At 46.4% G+C, this 13,132-nt stretch overlaps 1 protein-coding gene across 1 annotated transcript in view; it reads left to right on the forward strand.

Annotated features, from left to right (window-relative positions):
- The first annotated feature begins 1,953 nt into the window (after positions 1-1,953).
- PROM1 (prominin 1) overlaps positions 1,954-13,132 on the forward strand; it is a 113,596-nt gene continuing 102,417 nt past the window's right edge. The window contains exons 1-2 of the mRNA XM_082462414.1: positions 1,954-2,035; positions 2,674-2,843. The gene's annotated coding sequence lies outside the window, so the exon portion shown is untranslated. The remainder of the gene's footprint in view (positions 2,036-2,673; positions 2,844-13,132) is intronic.

Raw genomic sequence — 13,132 nt, forward strand, 5'->3', positions numbered from 1 at the left:
CTGGTGCAGTGGTTAAGAATCCGGCTGCCAATGCAGGGGACATGGGTTCGAGCCCTGGTCCCGGAAGATCCCACGTGCCGTGGAGCAACTAAGCCCGTGCGCCACAACTCCTGAGCCTGCACTCTAGAGCCTGTGAGCCACAACTATTGAAGCCTGCACTCCTAGAGCCTGTGCTCCGCAGCAAGAGGAGCCACTGCAATGAGAAGCCTGCGCACCACAACGAAGAGTAGCCCCCGCTCGTCACAACTAGAGAAAGCCCGTGCACAGCAACATAGACCCAATGCAGCCAAAAATAAATAAATTAAATAAATAAATTAAAAAAAAAAAAAAGAAGATGATGAGCTTCTTAAAAATCTTGAATGGAGGGTTGGTATCCCCAGGACTTTGCATATAATAAGTGCTCAATTAATGTTTGCTTAATTGAATAAAATTGGCATTCTTCTCTGAGAATTACCTGGGGAAAAGGAAATGAATTTAAATATGCTCTGTGTGTTCCACACTGTGCTAATAATGCCATATTATACTTTAGTTCCCAAAACCTTATTTCCAAAAAACTGCAGTCTTAACAGCATATACATCTTATGGCATGTATATTACCATCCCTGTTTTATAAATAAGGATCAGAGAAGTTGTGTGAGCTGCCCAGGGTTACACAGCTACTAAGAAGCAGAACAAGGGTTTAAAGTCAGACTTACATATTTAAAGACAAAATGGCTTATATTTAGCTTAATGGCTTATATTCAAATTATTTTTATCCCTGTAAATTCAGAATGAAATTCTAGAAGATGACATAGCTAGATATAAACAGGGATGGATTTGTAAACCTGATTCTAACACACCAAATGGGGTGAAAAAAAAAAAAGTGTCCTTTTTCCACAAGAAGGAGAATAACTTTCTGCTGTCTTCTGTGTGTGTGAGGAGTTTCTCTGAACTACATAGACATCTGCCCCAGATGAATCAAAACAACTGGCTACAATGAGGGCCCATAAACGGGTGATGCCTAACTAACATTTTTCCGGAGGCCAGAACAATTAGCATAGCTTTACCCAGGGCTTTAGAGATATTTATAGCAACAATAACAGCTGATTGCAAGTATTTGTGTGCCAATTAAATTTATTCTAGGAAATCTTATAATTATCAGGTTCAGTAGCTATCACATTGGACTCATCAGCTGAAGCCACAGTTTAAAATTTTATTTTTAAAACCTCCATTGAAGCTAAGAATAGAAAAATAAGAGGGTTGCCCTGAAGTGGTATCTCAGGGCAAACTCAGCTCCCTGAATTTTGTTCAGTCCCTGAAGAAATAAAACTTTACAACAGTGTAAGTGAAATAAAAAACTATTCATAAAAAAGCATCTTTCCAAATAATGCACTCTGCCGTTTATAGAACTTATCAGAACATGAAAATTGTCCTTTAAAGCATTTCTGCGAAATCCTTAAACTAAATACTTCCAGAGTGAAAACTAATGCATTCTTAAACTCTCATGCTTTTTTTCAGAGTGAAAATACTTCCAGAGTGAAAACTAATGCATTCTTAAACTCTCATGCTTTTTTTCTAGAAAAGTTGGTTACCAAAATGTATTCCTTACAAACTCGAACAATAGAAAAAACTTCAAACCTAAAAAAACATAAAAAGAGGGGTTGGATGGAGATACTTTTATACAATGCCAGTGATTTTTTTTTTCCTTCAAAGAAAGTTTTCTTCTTTTAATGATGCTTTCAAGAAAAGGCTTCTAAAATAGAAATTCTGGAAAATACAGAAAAAAATTTAAAAGAATAGAAAAGAGAAAGACTTTTGTCCCACTGCTCCCAGAAATGATTGTGGCTAACATGTTGATCTCCTTTTGCTTTGTTTCTTCTAAGCTTGGTTTTGATTGTTTCCGTGTTTGTTGTTATTTATCTGCCCGTGGTTTTGTCCTGAGCAGTGCTGGTGACCTGGCAGATGGAGGTCTCGGGAGCCCCAGGAGACTGAGCTGCCATCTATGCCGTGATCACAGGTGAGTTATTCCTCTTCCTCAGGCCGGACGTTTACACAGGTCGGTTCTGAGAATCAAAAAATCAAGCACCCTCTGTCCACAGACTGACACCATATTGCACACAGGCTCACAGCCCAAGTCCAAACCCCTCAGCCAATCAGAAGCCTCAGGTTCAACACCCCTGACCTAGGTGATTTTAAAGACCTCCCACCCCCTTGGGGGACTTCCTTGGTGGTGCAGTGGGTAAGACTCAGCCCTTCCAATGCAGGGGGCCTGGGTTCGATCCCTGGTCAGAGAACTAGATCCCGCATGTGTGCCACAACGAAGTCCGCGCGCCACAATGAAGATCCCGTGTGCTGCAAGACCCCGCTTTTTGTTTAAATCCCTGTGAGTTCTGAGTAAGAGGCAGGAGGAGAGAGCCTTTCCAGAACATTGCCTGGGCCTCCCTGTTGCAGACTGCTTGCCATCTCCACGACCCTTGCAGGTGTATTGTAGGAAGGGGCAGGAGCAGTCAGCAGGCTTTCTGCACGTGATCCCAGGTCCCTGCTGGAGAAAATCAGATGAAAACCATCTGTTTGTGTCGGGGTCAGGAGAAAAGAAGCCATCAGTCAAAGCTTAAGGAAGGGTTTTGTTTTTTCTGTCCCTGAAAAATGGTCCAGATTCATTACATGCCCTGGCATGCATTTTATGCCTCCCAGGGTGATGGCCACACCCAGGCCCTGACCACACAGGGTCCAGAGGCAGCAGGACGATGACTAGAGTTGCCAACCTCCAAACAGCCTCGGCCACAGTGTGTGGCAACCGTGACACATCCCATCTCCTCCGGGGACACAGCCAAGCCAGCAGCGGGGCAGCACGAAACCTGCAGGTCAGTCGGGGACAGAGCCAGGGGCTGGCAGGCGGGGCAGAGGGCCCAGTGGGGCAATTGGGGGCTCAGGGGTGAATGGTGCCCTGGGAAGGACTTCTAACGGGAGTCTGGAAGATGGGGGATTGGGGTAGAAAGAAACAGGGAAGTACTTCCTAAGTACTTACTGAACCCAATGCTACTTATACAATATTTCTATGATTTGAGTTTCTCAAACATGTGAGATAGGTATTGTTCTGATATCATGGGCTGGCGCTCTGCACCAGACCCTGGGGAGACAGCAGCAAGCAGACACCAAATCCCTGCTCCCCGGGAGCTCACCTTCTACTGGGGGGAGCAGACAGGAAAGAACTAGACAAATAAATATATGAGATGACAGGTGAATGTGCTCCAAAGAAAAACTGAGCTACCTCAAGGGACAGCGAGGGGTGCCGTCGGGAGGGGCTGAGTGGCGTCTGGGTCTGAGACCCCAGGCGGAGGACGCAGCCGCGGCACAACTTGCGGGGAAGTGTGCTAGGGGCCTGGGGGCCACAGGGAGGCCCGGGAAGGGCGTGGCATATTGTTACAGGCCACGCTGGGCACTTTGGACGTTGTTCTGAGATGGGGGCCATCAGGGGCTTTTAAGCAAAGGAGGGACAGGATCTCCCTTCTGGTGTGAAAACATCGCTCCCTGGGTGGAGAATTAGACCACAGGTGGGAAAGAGGAAAGTAGAGGCGCCTCAAAACCCCTCGTTTACAGATGAAGATTCGGAGGCTCAGGAACGTGATTTCTACATCCTATGGCACCATGACCACCCCTCATCTTTGAAGGACTTCCTTTCGCCTTTAGAATAGAGCGCATGCGCGGATGAGACCACGTGTGATCTGCCTCCCCCTCCCACCGCAGTTTCCACGGCTACCCAGTCGCCTCCTGGATTTCTTTCTGGCCTCAGGAGGCCCGCATTCAGGTACTTACCTGGTCTCTGCGCATTTGTCCTCATACCTGCAGGGCTCTCGTCCAACCTGCTCACCTGGCCGAGTCCTAGTCAGCCTTTGCATCCTGAACCGCCTTTTCTCAGGGAAGCCACTCCCGTCCCCTGCAGACCGGGCCAGGTGTGCTGGGTACCTCTGTGGGGTCCCCCTCCGCTTTGGTGGCATTCTTCACCTTTAGTGGTCCCTGCTCTTTGGTAGTCTCCCCTCCAGGCTCTGCAACACCCATAGGCAGGCTGGCTTCTCACCTTCCACCATCAGCACTTCACCCAGGCACATGATCTGGCTCGTAATGCGGACCCTTGCTCATGAATACTTTGTGAGTTGAGTAGAACACTTGCCCAAGATCACACAGCTAATAAATAGGAAGATCAGGATTCAAACTTCTGATTCCAACTTCCATGTAGCCTCAGGATGTGGACTCAAGTCTTGGTTTAGCCCAGGCCCTGGGCGCTTCTTAAGAACATTTATTACTGGCCTCATTCTGATCTACAGAATCACAACTCCAAGACTGACTTGGGATACTGCTTCTGTTGGTTTGTTAGTTTAATCAAGAACCCCATGTTCTTATCACCAAATCTATTTTGGAAACACATTCCAACGGGACTCTTTCCCAGAGGAGGTTCCTAAAAGAAAAAAGTCAAGGAAGAGGTGAGAACATGATTCCAGGGACTATTTCAACGGTAACAACAGTTCCTTCTCAAATGTCTTCTCTCTTTTATAAAAGGAAACTGCAACTGAAGCCCGATGTTTGTTTATGTGAATTATTTTGGGGACCTAATGGAAGGTTCCTGAATTTCCATTGAGAGTGAAATTTTCTGGACAACTCTAAATAGCACTGCCCGACAAGCTTTGACCAAGTTTGAATTAAGGAACACTCAAAAGAAGCACAAGCAAAGGCAGGGGAAAGTCTCAAAGGCCCTGAAGGGGAGACAGAAGACCAGAGAGGTTACCCAACCTATCTGAAGGCGCACAGTGGACAGGTGGTAGAGGTGGAACCAGACCTAGGTCCCTGTACCCCTGGCTGTTATTTTTTCTTCTGAACCACGAGAGTGTGCCAGGGCAGTGTGGGTTCTGCACAGAAACGGTGATGCTTGCACTTCAGAGGAAAGGTGCTCTGTAAACATCACATTGGTGACGACCCACTTGAAGAATAGTGCATGGCACACAGTAGGTGCTCAATAGATAGTGGTTAACTGATTGACCAACCCCAGCCTCCTTATCACCTGAGAACTGGATGCGTCATACTATTTCATTCTCTGCCTTGTTGAAGTGAGTTTGTGGAATCAAGTTCCCACTAGCCAAATGAAAATATGTTTGATGATTTTAAAAAATAATCAATGCAGAATCAAGGGAGGCAGACTGATTCTCACTCTGCCATTTCCTTACCTCTCAGAACCTCAGTTTCCTCATCTGAAAAATGGGGATGATGCCTCCCTCATTGTGTTGTCAGTGAGGATTAGATGAGATACCGCATAGTACCTGGCACAGAGTCAGTCAGCATTGGTTAAATTAAAAAGAACAAACGAATGACAGGGAGGAAGTGGTTTGTTCTGCCTTATATTTAGAACTTGTCCTCCCTCCTCCCAGCCTCTTGCTCTATCTATCAAATGTGTAGCAACTATAGCCAGACCTTCCCTGAATGAAGAGTCTGTGGTTAGAGAGAGAAAGTGAGTCCAAATACACTATACTAATAAAGGCAGAAATGAATGACAAAAAAGCCCCCACAGGACCCACCATCTTTCATTGAATGTGATATATTGGCATTTTATTAGTTTTGAGGAAGTTTGGCTACAAGTAACAGAACAGAAAAAAAACAAAAAACAAAAAACTGTAGCTTAAACCTCATAGAAATTTGTTCGTCACTCATGATAACACTGGTGGAAGGAAGGCAGTGTGAGCTGGAGTGATGATCCACTTTTCCTTTTATGTTGCTCTGCTGTGCATGGCTTCTCTTCTCAAGGTCAACTCATGGCCCAAGATGGCTGCTGGAGCTCCAACCATCAATCCAAATTCTGGGCAGCAGGTAGGAGGAAGAGATGAAGAAGGAGACACCCTCCCCCTCTGTGATGGTTCATTTTATGTGTCACCTTGACTGGCCACAGGTGCCCAGTTTAAACATTGTTTCTGGGTGTGTTTGTGAGGGGGCTTCCTGATAAAATTAGCAGTTAAATGAGTGAACTTAGTAGATTATCCTCCCCAGTGTGGTTTGGGCGTTGTCCAATCTGTTGAGGGTTTGAACAGAACAAAAGCTTGAGTAAGAAGGGATTTCCCCCTTTTTTTCCCCTGCTTGACCTGGGACATTTCATTTCATCTTCTCTTGTCTGTGGACTGAGGTTTACATTATCAGCTTCCCTGGTTCTAAGGCCTTCAGACTCAGACTGAAGTATACCACCGACTTCCCTGGGGCTCCAGCTTGCTGTTGGGAGATTGAGGAACTCCTCAGCCTCCAACATCATGTGAGCCAATTCTTAGTAATAAATCTCCATATATATCTCCTGTTCTGTTTCTCTGGAGAACCCTCATTAATACGCCCTCTAAGGACATTTCCGAGAACTGCATACACCGCTCTGGCTTTATTCTGCATAACCAGAATTTAGTGATAGCTCCGAGGAAGGCTGGGAAATGTAATCTTTACTGGAGGAGGCTATGGGTACTGCTTATTCATGATCTCAATGAGTGAAAGAAGGGGCGAGTGGACATTGGTGGGCAAGGAGCGGTCCTGGCCACATCCTTATTGTTTGTGTGCTGCTTGACTACTAGTCAAGTTCAGGGCTTTTCCTAGGCCAATTTTAAGTGTTGCGTTGCGGTAGAGGATAGATGCTTTTTTCTTAAATGAACATCTTATTTAGTAACCTAACATATGTAACTGACACCTGGGTGTTCGCCCCCCTTGAAATGGGGCTGGGACTTAAGATTCCTGTCCTGAGCAAACTCTAGGGCTCCCTGCCTCAGCGTTAGAAAACCACGCTCAGAATGGAAGCCCTTTGAGAAAAGGTTTCCAGTAGTGGAGGAGTAAATGGGCTTTTATCAAGTATTATCTTTGTAAGATACACATCGCTGTTGTGCCTTTTGTTCTGCAAAGCCTAACGCCCACACCTTTCCATCCCCCACGGTGCCTCTCTTTCCGTGATGCAGGGGCCTGGTCTGGGCTTTCTCCAGTATTCTCTTTTCCCCTATCATGCGATTGAAGGAAAGATCCCTGAGCTGAGGATCCGGAACCTTTGGTACCCATCTTCCAGTGATCCTCTAACTACAGTCTACTGAATCCTGCGGCTTCTCCTGCCAGCATCAAGGACTACGTGAGCAGGGAGTTTCTGGAAAGAAGGGAGGGGGCAGATCTGAGTGGCGGTGTGAGAAAAGGGGGGTGGTAAGGAAGCTCTGCAGGCCTCATGCTGGGTGATGTTCTCCTCAGCTTCCTCGTCCCTTGGGAGACTGGCTGCAGTCACCACGCAGGGCATTTAGGAGGCAGATATAGTGGAGGGGTGTACCTGGAAAGCCACAGCGTGTGAAGGCAGGCCTTAAGGGGCAAGAAGATCCAGGTTTATTTGGGTCTTATTGGGTTTTAGTGGGGGAATCCCTCAGACCGGCTCTCAGTGATGGGTGGGCTAGAGTTTGAGAACCATTGGGCCAGGCGCCCTCTGGGGATTCTTTTAGCCTTCCAAATTATGGCCCAGATTTGGGGATAAGTCCATACACCCCAGATCTGTGCAGCACCTGTGGAGCTCCACGTTTTAAGGGCCCTGTAGCAATTTGGAGATGGTGGTGATAAGGATGTTGGGTCCTGTGATGGGCTGTGTCTGCAGGGGCAGGAGACAGGCTTCCTCAGGTGGTTTTGTGGCCATGGGTGTCAGAGCAGCAGCTGAAGGCCATGTTGGGCTCTGAGTGGTGGATGAAGGCAGAGAACAGACACCTTTGGGGACTCCCCAAAATACCTCGTTGGTACTTTAAAAGGCATCTACTTTTCTGCTGAGGTAAGGGGGTGGGGCAGGGCAGGGAGACTTCTAATTGGGGCAGAAATGCAAATGAGACTTTATTTATTTACTTATTTTATTTATTTGGTTGGGCCAGGTCTTAGTTGCGGCAGGTGGGCTCCTTAGTTGTGGCTCGCCGGCTCCTTAGTTGTGGCACGTGGGCTCCTTAGTTGTGGCATGTGAACTCCTAGTTGTGGCATGCATGTGGGATCTAGTTCCCTGACCAGGGATCGAACCTGGGCCCCCTGCATTGGGAGCATGGAGTCTTATCCACTGCACCACCAGGGAAGTCCCCGAGACTTTATTTTGTCGATCTAGGGTGTTGAGGCCAGCAGACATTTGCTGCATATAATAATTAGACTTCTTGCCAGCAATTGGGTGGAGAGAGGCAACACAAGGAGAGGTTAATCTCATGGATATTCCAAAGGCCAGAGCTCTTCAACATAGAGGAAAAAGCCAGACTCCTGAATAGGACAGCAAGGCCCTTGTGAACCAGCCCCTGAGCATCCACACTGGGTAGTGTCTTGTCAGGCTCCTCTCTGCCACACCACACAGCTTCCTCCTCCCCAGCCCTCCTTCTGCAATAATCTACCTAAAACTAATGTCATACCATTACTCCTCTACTTTATAACCATTGATGGCTCCTCCATTGCCTTCAGATGGTCCAAACCCCTTAGCATGGTTGGTGTATGAGCCCCTTCACAGCCTGACCCCTTCCAACCTCCTGCTCACTTTTCATTATTCATTTTCTCCAAATTGTGTTCCACACACTTTGCAATCCAACCCTACAATATCACTGACTGAATCTGAATGTTGTCAAACCTAAGTTCAGTCCTGGAAGCACAGTGAGGCCAAACAAACTGAAACGTCAGAGTCTGGAGCAGAAAAAAGGTTTATTGCAAGGGCCAAGTAAGAAGAATGGGTGGCTCATGCTCAAAAAGCCTGAACTCCCTGATGGGTTTTGGGGAAGAGTTTTTATAAGCAGAGTTTGAAGGGAGGGTTGCAAGGTATGTGACCTTCCTCTGATTGGTTGATGTTGAGGTTACGGGGTGGTGTTCCAGGAATATCAATCATCAGCCTTCTGATTCCAACCAGAAGGGATCCACGTGCTTGTGCTCAGCCTGAAGGTACCAACCTCCACCTGTGTGGGGGCCTTAGTTCCTGTGGCAGAACTCAGAAATGTGTATCAGATTGTTCTGTATATCCCTTGAGGAGGAACCAGGACCCTGCCCCATCACTGCACCATTGTTTCTTTCTTTTTTTGTTTTTTTTTAAAATAACTTATTTATTTTATTTATTTTTGGCTGTGTTGGGTCTTCGTTGCTGTGCGTGGGCTTTCTCTAGTTGCGGCAAGCGGGGGCTACTCTCCGTTGCAGTGCGCGAGCTTCTCATTGCGGTGGCTTCTCTTGCGGCGGAGCACAGGCTCTAGGCACGTGGGCTTCAGTAGTTGTGGCACACGGGCTCAGTAGTTGTGGCTCATGGGCTCTAGAGCACAGGCTCAGTAGCTGTGGTGCATGGGCTGAGTTGCTCCGCGGCATGTGGGATCTTCCCGGACCAGGGCTCGAAACCATGTCTCCTGTGTTGGCAGGCGGATTCTCAACCACTGCGCCACCAGGGAAGCCCTGCACCATTGTTTCTTGACTGCTCCTCCTTTGTTTCTGCTTTCCCTCACTCCAGTAATTAGTAACTGTTTGAATCTGCCCTTTGGAGTTCAGGGAAGGCCTAGGAGGCTGAAGCCTTTTTCCTACAAACAAGAAATGGGGGGACATGGAAAGGCTTTTTTCCCCAGGAGGGCCCCATAGGATCCTGCTCAGTTTCAGAAAGACACCTAGGAATGCTGACTGCTTTGCTCAGAATGTCCTCCTCCTTCTCCACCTGGTGAACTTCTCACTCCAGAGAAGTAGCTTGAGCACCAGGGCCCCTGGGAAGCCTTCCCTGATCCAGCTGGGGCTGAGCGGAGCTTTGCTTCCTCTCTTTACGCCCACACTTACCTTGTCCTCGCTCTCTGTTGGTGCACCTAGAATTCAGAGTGTCCTTTGTTTGTTTCCCCCACTAGATGGTGACAATCTTGAGGGCTGGGCTTGGTGTTCGTCATCTCTGCAGGCTTAGAGCTTAGTATAGCTGCATGCAGAGCCACGCCCCAAAGAACTTGTTTAGTGAACAAAGGGAAATGCGTGGATAAGCTCTGGTCTTGGCCAGTGTTGCATGGAGTCACACAGGGCCAGCACAAAATGTAAGGGGCGCCTAAAAGCTCATTAATTAAGATACATAATTTCTTTAAATTGAAGTATAGTTGATTTATAATGATTCAGGTGTACAGCAAAGTGATTCAGTTTATATATATATATATACATACACACACACACGTATATAAAAATTCTTTTTCAAATTCTTTTCCACTGTGGTTTGTCACAAGATATTGAATATAGCTCCCTGTGCTATACAGTAGGTCCTTGTTGGTTATCTATTTTATATATAGTAGTATGTATCTGTTAATCCCAAATTTCCAATTTATCCCTCCCCCTCCCCCTTTGGTAACCATAAGTTTGTCTTCTATGTCTGTGAGTCTATTTCTGTTTTGTAAATAAGTTCATTTGTGTCATGTTTTTTTTAGATTCCACATATAAGTGATAGCATATGATATTTGTCTTTCTCTGTCTGACTTACTTCACTTAGTATGATAATCTCTAGGTTCACCCATGTGAACCCGGGAGACAGTCAGTCTGTCAGAGAGCTCTGAGAACTACTCCAAAAAGGTAAGGGGGGAGGCCAGCCAGTATATATGTGATTTTGGTGAAGGGGGTACATGCAATCAAGCACACATCTCAGTAGAAGGTTGCTGCTAGCCCTGAGGGATAAACATCTTAATTAGTGGTTTCAGTGCTTTTCTAAGTATGGGAAGATGCAGAAATCCAGGCTCCTAAAAAATTTCTCCTGAAAATATCTAACTACCCGAAGGCCTGTTCTGCCAGTTTTCCCAGAGCACAGAGCATGTCTTCCTGATCTTCACCCTGAATTCCTTCCAGGGTGTAGTGTAGGTCAGCCACTGCAGCGCCTAATGACTTGATTCTTACGGACTGGATGGTGGGCAACATTCTTTATTTTACAATCCCTTCCTTTTCGGTCTTAATTTCGACCAAGGTTTGGGAGGCATTTCGTGATCAATTTGTCCCACGGCGCTAGGAATGCTCATCCCCAGGTCAGGCAAGGATTGTGTTGATAGGCCACTCACCGTGCTATTACTGGACTAGGCCCTGTTAACTGTAAGCAAAAGCCTCTGGACTGCCTGTCTCATTGGTCTGTTATGGTCCAGGAAATGGTTCCCTCCTGTCGCTTCTTCCCATATCTAGAGTTACACTAACTATTACAATCACTGATCTTTTTTTTTAATTTTTGGCCTGCGCCACATGGCACATGGTATCTGAGTTCCCAGACCAGGGATTGAACCTGCACCCACTGCGTTGGAAGCACGAATCTTTTTCTTTTTCTTTTTTCTTTTTTTTTTTAGGATGAGAGAATATATTTTATTTAACAATTTGTTGGCTGGATTCTTAACTTTCAAATATTTGACATGTGGTCTATGGACCTGCATGCACTCTTGCCCTGAGCCCCCCACACGTTAACGGGGAGCCTGGACCCTGGGAACATTGCTTAACCTTTTGGTACTAGGTTCCCCATTTGTAAAGCAGAAATAATATCAGAACTAACCTCATAGAGTTATTATAAGGGCCAATGAGTTGGCACATGGAAACTAGCATTCTGCCCAATGCATGGTGAACATTCAGTAAAATGTTAGCTGTTGTTATTTTTCTATCATCCAGGCCTGGGGTTCTACCCTCCATGCTCTGCAGATTTTCTGGTCCCCCACTGTCATGGGAAAGTGTGGAATCTTAACCACTGGACCGCCAGGGAAGTCCCACAATCACTGATCTCACAGAACTATACGTTTGGTCAATCATTTCAAGTCACCTAATCATCACTAATTTTATCTGAGGCTCAGTCACACATTTGGTAATGCAAGAAACAATAATCTCGTAAAATGAGCAGAATACAAGTAGTATAGCTGGTAATATTGGTAAGGGCATAAGTAAGTATTTAAGCTATGAACTTCCATTAAGTGCAGTCCAGTGTCTCCCCAGGTCAACTGACCAGTCTGTTCAGCACCAATCTTTAAGGGAAATTCTGCATTGGCAATGTACATAAAGTTCACCGAAGATCTCTGCATGTACAAGGTGAGGGTGGGTCATCATGACCTTTTACAGGATTGAGAAAGGAATGTTATCTTCTAAGGAGTTACATGGCTGGCGCCAGTAGGAGAAAAATTGATCTTTCCCTCTGGGGAAGTCTGGTTAACACCCAGTGCAGGTGTGCAATGCATACCAGTGGGGACGGAGGAGGCCAAAGGGCAGAGAAGAGGTTTTATGTTTAAATTTTTCTTATCTTGCCTTAAAATGTGAATTTTTATCTCATCACTGCTTTCATTTGTCTTCTTATGAGCTCATAGCCCCCCCCCCCCCCATTCCCCTTGCTTTCCTCTGAGATTTATTGAAGCCCTATTACATACCGGGCCCTTTCTCGTTAGCCCATGGGAAATTTCATGAATTGTCCTATTCTTTTTTCTGAATGCTTCTATGCTCACGGTTATAAGTAAGATGTCTAGTTTCTCCAAGTGGTAGGCTAATCTCAGAGCAAGCACCCAGCAGGGGAGGTTTGTGAAGGTCACAGCCGAGGAATCCAAGCAGGTAGCTGCATTCTCAAAACAACTCACTTTGCAATTCTTCCAGGGCAGGCTGTGACTGGGGCGATGGGAAGTCACTGAGGGCTGACTCCCCAGGGCCGGGTAGGTGATGTGAATGGATTAAGCGGCTTGGGTGCACAGTATGCTTCAGTTCATGACCGTCACGCTTAGCACTTGCCAAAACTGATACCAGGGACTCCCTCTTTAATATAGCTGATAAATTCTGCCCAAACTCAGTCATTTCTCCTGTGACTTAAAAAAAAAATCAAACTCTAGATTTTGAAAATACTTGTTTGTCACAATTCGGGGGAAGGGGGCAGGGCTCTACTTCTGTCTGGTGGGTAGAAGTCAGGGATGCTTGAACATCCTACAATGCACAGGACAGACCCACAACAAAGGGTTATCCAGCCCCAAATGTCAAGAGCACTGAGGTTAAAAAACCCTGATCTACAACAATATTCTCACTTCGTTTGTAATTTTTCTTCCCTCCATAATGAAGCATGGGCTTCCGTAGTTGAGGCACGCAGACTCAGTAGTTGTGGCACATGGGCTTAGTTGCTCTGTGGAATGTGGGATCTTCCCGGACCAGGGATCGAACCCATGTCCCTTGC

The sequence above is a fragment of the Balaenoptera physalus genome, assembly GCF_965194825.1.
Source record: "Balaenoptera physalus genome assembly, chromosome: 5".
Taxonomy (NCBI): domain Eukaryota; kingdom Metazoa; phylum Chordata; class Mammalia; order Artiodactyla; family Balaenopteridae; genus Balaenoptera; species Balaenoptera physalus.